The sequence below is a fragment of the Condylura cristata genome, unplaced genomic scaffold (genome assembly GCF_000260355.1).
Source record: "Condylura cristata isolate star-nosed mole 26May11 unplaced genomic scaffold, ConCri1.0 scaffold00035, whole genome shotgun sequence".
Taxonomy (NCBI): domain Eukaryota; kingdom Metazoa; phylum Chordata; class Mammalia; order Eulipotyphla; family Talpidae; genus Condylura; species Condylura cristata.
The window spans coordinates 14,817,210-14,825,336 of record NW_004567136.1 but is presented as its reverse complement, the minus strand read 5'-3'; positions in this window follow the sequence as shown (position 1 = coordinate 14,825,336).

Here is an 8,127-nt window from a genome sequence, read left to right as displayed (position 1 = left end):
CAGGCCTTTGCCCCGCGCTTTGCAGACTTCGGGCTGTAGACGCGACTAAGGGGAACGATTGGAGAATAAAGAGCACTTGGGGGCGGGCACAGCCGTGCGCCAGGAGCCGCGCCAGGGGGCTGTGCCCGGGACACCTGCGGCTCCGCTGGCGCCCCGCGACCGCCCAGGCGGCCGGGCCGCGGCTTGTGCTAGACTTAGGGCTCCGGGCTTTCATCCGGCTAGTCGGAGCAGGGCCTGGCCTTCGGCCGCGACAGACAGCGGCGTCTGGCGAAAAGACAGCACGCGCCCGCCCAGCCCGTCTCCCCATGCCCTGCCCACTGGCCGCTGGCCTCCGGACGTCCTCCCGCTGTGGCTGCTGGGCAGATGGGCAGAGGGCAGCTTTATTTGCGGTCTCTGGAGGCAGAAACACACCGGGAGCCCGGTCCCGGGGCGGGGGGCGGGGGGCAGGCTGTGCTGCCTTTGGGGCCTCGTGGGGGGGCAGGCCCAGGTGCCCGCCACTGTGGGCTCTGGAGGGAGGGGTGGTGGGCCTGCTCCGGCAGGTCTGGGCTCTCAGGGGCGAGGAGAGACTCTGGCCGGGACGACGCGGCCCAGGAGAGTGGAGCCCGGGCTCACGGAGGTGGGAGGTGAGGCTGCCGTTGGCGGGGTGAGGCGACGGTGGCCGGCGCTGGGGAGCTGCCCAGCAGGCCGGATGGAGGCCGCTCTGGACCTGGGAGTCTGCAGAGGCCCTGGGGCGTCCAGCCCCCAGGCCCAGCCCCCAGCAGGCACCTCGGGCTCAGTGCCCTCACCTGAGAAGGGGCGTCCTCGGCGGGGAGGCCGGGAGGGAGCCCCAGCCCCATCCTGCAGCTCCAGGAAGGCGGCCCTGACCCCCTGGGAGGGGAACCAGCCTGGTGCCCCCCTGCTGGGATGCAAATGAGCTCTGCCAGTGGGGGTGGGGCCTGGGGTCCCCCTCCCCCGCCCCCTCCCACCCTCCCTTTAAAATCACCCGGGGCAACCTATCCAGACCTCACCATCAGAAAGGGCATTTTAAATGCCCTGCCCCCAGGACAGGCAGGCATGAGTGGGCAGCCCGGCCCTCTCGGCCCCAGGCCGCGGGCAGAGACAGAGCTGCCCAGAGAGGCAGGTCAAGTGCCCGGTGTTGGACACCTCTGGCCCGTGCGTGTCTTCTTCAGAGCAGGCCCACTCGACTATCACCAGTGCATGCATTCACCTGGGGTTTTTCCTTTTTAAAGATTTATTTATTTCTGGGTAGACAAACTGGGGCGCAGCCCAGAGGTGCGGGGGGCGGTGAGAGGACTCCCCAGAGACAGTGGGGAGCAGAACAGGCGGATCCACTGAAGCCCACCGCCGAGGGGGCAGCGGGGAGACAGGAGGGTCGGTGGCCACTCCCTGGCCGGGGCTGGACTCAGCCGCGGGGTGACAGTGCTGAGACTCAAGCCCGGGCCCCCGGGAGCCCAAATTTACCTGTTTAAAGTACAATGCGATCGCTCTTGTATAATTTAAGTTTTTTAAGTTTGGGGTGTAGATAGAGGACATTTGCCACCTTAACCGCCTGTCGGCAGCTCGGCGACTCCAGGCCGCGCAGTTCCGGAACTCTCCACCTGCTCCTGCAGCGCTCCGTGCCTGTAGCTCTCGCCCTCTTTGCCTCCCCGCGACCCCCACGTGTCCGCCCTCTGACCGGCTGTTCCGGCCCTCCCATCCCATCGCGGCCTGCGGCGACCCTGAGCCTTCTCCAGCGGGCAGCACCCGCCCCTGCCCGGTCCCTGCGTCCCCCGGGCCTGCGCGTGGACGCTGGCCGAGCTGTGCTCTGGCCTCCTCAGGACCCTGGGGAACATGAGCGCTCCCTTCTGCGACGGGCTTTGCATCCGTGGACGAGGGGCAGGGATCCCCGGACCCAGGGTCACCCAGGGACACGGCGGTTCTGGGTCGGGGTGCCTCGCTCCTCACAGGTATGTCCGGACTTACACGTTATGTTAAAACTGCACATGTCTATGGTGACGGCACAGGGTGATCTGGTGATGGGAAGCCCAAGGGGATTGCAACTGAGATGAAAAATGCACAAAAATAGTAAAAATAAGCTATTATAAAGTTTTTAAAAATTAAAAAAAAAAAAACTTTAGGCCCTCCCTGGGGACGCAGCGGGTTAAAGCGCAGCACTGAGAAGCTAAAGCCGCTTCCACATGAGTGCGATCCCCGCCTGCCCCGGAGGTGACCACATGGTGCGGCAGACCTCTCTTGACCCACCCGCTGTTCCCCTCAGCAGTGGACTTCGTCGATCTGCCTGTTCTGCTCCCCACTCTGTCTCTGGTGAAGCCTCTCAACGCCCCTGCGCCTCTGGCCTGTACCCCAGCTCTGTATGCACAAATAAATAAATCTTTAAAAAAAAAAAACTTTAAAAAAACAAACTGCACATGTATTTCAGGTTAGATTAAGTTCCTCCAGACCAGCCCCTAGAACCTGTCCCCCCACACCCCAAACCAGAGCCGGGAGCTCTGGAGCGCTGCTCTGACTTGCCCACAGGTCCACACAGGCCCTGGAAGTCGAGGCTGTGGCCGGGGCCAGGCCAGGCTGGGGCCTGCTTCAGGCTGGTGTCTCCCTCCAGCAGCCCGCACAGCTGTGTTTTCAGGGCGCCTTGATCTCTCTAATGGGGGGAATGTGCTCGAGGGGAGTCCCCCGGTGGAGTCCCGCGCCACAGGGCGGCTTGGAGCCTGGGCCGGGCCCTGGGGAGCCTTGCGCCTCGCTCTCCGGGGGAACTCCCGCCAGAACCCCCATGCTGGCAGAGGACTCCGGCCAATCCTCCAGGAGGCTGAGAGCGCCAGAGCCCCGGCACCCGCCTGGAGCCCCGGCGGTGTCCTGCCCGTGTCCCCGGGCCCTGTGCGGGCAGGTGGGGCTGAGCCCCCAGTGACAGTCCTTGAACACCTCACTGCAGTGGCCATCGGCCATCGGTGTGCGTGGGGGGTCCTCACGGACCCAGCCTGAGGCCCGCTCCCCACCCCACGTGTTCCCAGAGCACCACGCAAGGCGCCCCTCTGCGGCTCAAGCTGTTACTGGGAGAGTGCATTGACCGTCCCCCCCCCGTGCCCCTCCCTGGACAGCGGGAGCCTGCTCCATGACTGCCCGGTGCGCCTTGGGGCGACCCCGCTGGGCCTGGGGACCACTGCGCTCGGGCAGCTCGCCCGCGCGTGTTTCTGTGCCCGGCCGGCTTTACCACGGCCTCCCTCGCTCGCCTTCCACCTCCCCTCCAGGAACAGGACGCCCCCCCAGCGGCAGCCCCCGCCCAGCGCAGGCCCCGCCCCCTCCGGGTCCAGCCCGGTGACCCCAGCCTCTGCGCACCCCGCAGTCGCGTCCTGTGGCAGCGATGTTTTAGCTCTGGATAGAGAGGAGCTGGTCGTGCGCTTTCCCATTGCTACTTTTTTTTTTCTCTTAATAATACAGTATTTTTACATCATACTGTGTCTTTTCCCGTCTCAGTTGTAATCCCGGGGGCTTCCCATCGCCAAATCACCCTGTGCCATCACCACAGTCCCGTGCACTCCCCCACCCCCATTTTTGATCCCATCCCCCACTCCACCCCCACAAAATGTCTCCGGTCTACAGCTGTTCATTATTATTATTATTTTCTCCCCTCGTCCTTATGCTCCTACTATGAGTGAAACCATCGGGTATTTTTCCTTTTCTTTCTGGCTTATCTCACTCAGCCTGATCCCTTCCAGCCCCATCCATGTCGCTGCAAAAGGCCTGAGCTGGTCCTTTTTGGTGGCTGAGTAATATTCCACTGTGTGTATGTGCCCATTCTTCTTAATCCAGCCACCTACTTCTGGGCATGTGGGCTGTTTCCTTGTCTTTCCAATTGTCCCGTTGCTACTTTTTTTAACATGGATTCAGGCCCAGGCCCTCCCTGGTGATGCAAGGGGCTGGGGTACAACCCTGCAGGCTGCCCCAGCACCTCGGTGCGAGTTTGATCTCCGGCCAGGGAGCGGCCCCCAAGGCGCAGCAGACCCTTCCTGTCTCCCCGCTGCTCCTCAGCAGTGGGCTTCACCCATCTGCCTGTCCTGCTCCCCGCTCTGTCTCTGGGAAGCCTCTCACCGCGCCTGCACCTCCGGCCTGCTCCCTCGTCTGTATGCACAAATAAATAAATATATTTTTAAGAATTCACGTCCGGGCCCTCCCTGGGGGCGCAGCGGGTCACAGCGCGGCACTGAGAAGCTAAAGCCGCTTCCGCATGAGTTCGATCCCCGCCTGCCCCGGAGGAGACCCCAGGGCGCGGCAGACCTCTCCTGACCCGCCCGCTGCTCCCCTCGGCAGTGTGCTTCGTCGATCTGCCTGTTCTGCTCCCCACTGTGTCTCTGGTGAAGCCTCTCACCGCCCCTGAGCCTCTGGCCTGTACCCCAGTTCTGTATGCAAAAATAGGTAAATCTTAAAAAAAAAAATTCACATCCATTTCCATAGTGGCTCCCTACTTTACCTCCCCCAGAAGTGCCATAGGTTCCTCTTCCCCTGCGTCCACTCCCACTCCAGACCTCTGACACAGCTGCGCCACCCCAACCCACCGGGCCTCCCCCAGAAGAGGCCGCAGTCTCTGCGCCCCAGATCGCAGGTTTGGGGAAGCGCCCTCTGCTGGCGGTGGCTGGAAGTGCGCGACACTGGACTGGGGGTGCCTGAGGCGGCCTCCCAGGGCGTCTCCTACTCCCCCGCCTATGTGGAGAAATGGAAGCGTCCTGGAGGAGTTCCCCGCTTTCACGCGTCCGTTTGGGGCTGCTTCAGCCCCTTGGCCCCTTTGTGCCTCGGTTTCCCCACCGGCACTATAAGGCTCGGGCCTCTTCCACTTCCTGGAAAGAAGGGGCGGACGCGGACGCGAGTGACCTCCCGAGGAGCAGCCCCCCTCCCGCGGCTTCCAGTCTGGCTCCAGGCCCCGGGGTCTGGCCCTCCTCCCGTCTTCCCCCAGTCTGCCCAATCTACCCTCTTTCCTGCCCCCGCACCCCCCTGCCTCCTTGACCAGGCTGGCTGTGCGTCCGCCTGACCGGCCAAGGTAATCAGATTACTGTGGTCCAGAATAATCTATTCCATATGGTTGTCATCTCCTGGCTCCAGAGCTGAAGGTGTGAGGAGAGGGTGACTTGGGAGGGGCTCCCCAGCCTCAGGGCCCTATGGGGGGGTGCGCTGAGCCTCCGTGGGACAGGCACAGTCTGGTCTGACACCCCAAGCGGCTTCGGACCCATGGTGGGGGCTAGGCGCACCCCAGTGCTCTGGCTACTCTCACTCTAGAGCACCTCAAAAGTGGCCAGAAGCTGCCGAGTGCTCCAGAGAAGGGGCCTGCCTGCCCCTGTGGCCCCACTCGGAGGCGAGCGCTCTGCACCCACTTCCTCATCTGCTCAGCGGGCTCGGCCGCACGGGCCAGGGCTCGGCCTCACGGGCCAGGGCTCGGCCTCACGGGCCAGGGCTCGGCCTCACGGGCCAGGGCTCGGCCTCACGGGCCAGCGGCGTGCGTGGGCTGGGCCCTCGCGGGCAAGTCGGCAAGCAGCCGGCTGAAGGGACCCTGACCCACCGCGGCTACCCCAGGGGGTGCCCAGGGGTCCTGCATCCCTGCAAGGGCTTGCCTCTTGGCTGGTGTGGGGAGCTCCCCTGTGGGGGTGCCCAAATGAGCCACCCCCACAGGGCCTGGGCCAGGGGCCGGCTGGCGGGAGAAGGGCAGCCTCCCCTCCTGGGGCTCTGGCTCCGGCAGGGAGGGGATTAGGGCGGCAGGGGAATGCTGACATAGCACCTTCCATTAGCACCCCCATGCCGGAGGGCCTGGCAGGGAAATGAGGGGTGGAGGCTGCCTGGCTGGGCTGCGGCTGGGGCTAGCCCAGCTAGGAGGGTGCGCGGGGTCCTGCCTGCCCCCCAGCCCCCCAGTCTCACCTTGGCCCAGTGGGGCCGCCCCCAGGCCTGGTTCCCAGCCTTACACATGGGCAGAGGCAGCAGGCTCCCGGGGCAGGAGCCACTGGCTGGGGCACTTGTCAAAACACAGGCCCGGAGGTGTGAAGGCCTCACCCCCAGGGAGGCGTGTGGGCCCAGCCACCCGGAGAACTCATTAAGCAGCCGGCTCCAAACAACCCTGACCTGGCAGATAAGGAGATCAAAGTGAGGCGCCAGGCCCGGAGGAGGGGCCTGCTGGGGGCTGGGGCCAGGCTGCAGCCCCCGGCCTCCTCTGCCTGCCCCCTGGGCTCCCTCAGGCCGCCAAACTGGCCTGGAGACCCCGTGGCAGTAGGCGAGGGCTGGACACCCACCTCTCATGCCATTTTGGGGGTTCTCAGCCACCACACTTCCGCTGGGGGTTTGGCCTGACGTGGCCACCCCCCCAGGGCTCCGGTGCCAGCTTCCGTGTTACCCGTTAGGTCCGGCAGCTCCGAGCACCCTCGGGCCAGAAGCGCATTTCCAGAACCCACAGTTGGCCCCACACGGCCACTTGTCCAAATACATCGAGTTGATTTTCTGCTTGATAAAATAGAAACTCCCAGACCCTCGGCCACCAGGGGTGGGCGGAGGCCCGGGGCGGCGGGAGGGCGCTGCGTGGGCCGCTCCCGTGTGGCCAGCGCTGTGTGCAACACGTGACGACGCCTCCTCGCAGCCGAGGGTGCAGGGGAGTCTCTGCTCATTCGGGGTCCGGGTCATGGCAGCAGAGGGCAGCGGTGTCCAGGTCTCCTGCCGGTGCAGCCTTCACGCTGCGCCGGGCCCTGCCCGCACTGACCCATGCCCCGGCGTGGGCCCGTGGGCCGGCAGCTGGCAGGGCCGAGGGCTCTTGGCGGGGCTGGGGGAGCCCCGAGGACGGCCTGCTCGGGGGCCGGGGCCCAGGGGCGTCTGCCGGCGGCTGCAGCAGAACGGCCTGCCCGGGCCGGGCGTCCTGCGGGTCGCTGGGCCGTGCCTCGCCCAGGCGGGCGCCCCCTCTCCAGATGAGGCCGTGGGGAGAAGCCGGGACAGACGCGGAGGAAGGGTGTGGAGGAAGCCGGGCAGAGGGCCGTGGGGTGGGGCCGGCCAGTGGTGGGCAGAGCTGGCGGGGGGAAGGTGCCCAACCACCCGCTTCCGAGCCACAGACCAGCTGGGCCGCGGTCTCACGGCTGCGCCGGGGTCCAGGACCTGACCCCTGGCCCCTGGCCCCTGGGCCCTGGCCCCGCCTGGAGCAGGCAGTGGCGCATCAGAGTCGCCGTTGGCCAGAGCACCCGGCCCGCTGGTCGGGGGCCCTGGGTGGACACCACTCTGGGGGGGGCCGGCCCCCGCTCCCCCCACACCGGCCCCTTCGCCCGTGTCCCCTTTCCTTTCCCCAGTGGCCCCGCGCAGGGCGGCCCGGCGGAGGGCAGGCGGCCGTGTGGACTCTGCGGGCGGCCAGCAGCCCCCGCCGTCCGCGCACGGGGCCGGTGTCCTGCCTGCCTGGCCCTCACTTGCGGACGAGCTTTGCCACGAGCGGGTGATGGTTTCGCCGGTGCCCTGTGCCGCTTCCACTCACCTTTCATTAGTAACACACCTGCGAGAGGCGGGGGCCGGTGGCTATGGCGCCCAGGAGCCCAGCCTGTCCCCAGCACCCCGCGGGCGGCAGGCTCGCCCCGCTGCTCAGGGGCCCAGCACCCCGCCAGATCCCCCCCGGGAAAGCGTCCCCGGGCGCCGGGCCCAGCTCCTCTCACCCTGCGTCCCCGCCGGCCCTGCAGACCCAGGATCCTACTAAGCAAATCAAGACAAAGGCAGAGGAAGTCTGTTTTAAAAAGATTTATTTATGCACACAAGTGGGGTGCAGGCCAGAGGTGTGAGGGGTGAGAGTGAGGTCGTCTGCGGAGCGCGGGGCCCTCGGCTCACCCCGGGAGAGGCCCCCCCAGAGCTGCCCTCCGGCGGCGCACGGCGAGGTTGCCCACGAGGCAGCGCCCCAGTTGTATTTGAAGAGGAAGGTTGCCAGAAAGAGACGGGAGGGCAAAGACACTGGCATCGGGGCGAGCGGGCAGGAAGAGCTGCCGGGGGGACAGGCTTGCGGAGGGACAGGCCCGGTGGCTGCAGGCGGGCGGCCTCCGCCGTCCCGGGAGGTCAGCGCAGGGGAGCCCCGGCCTGGGGCAGGTCACAGGCAGGCAGGGGGCTGCTGCCCGCAGAGGGAGAGGGGGGGAGACGCGG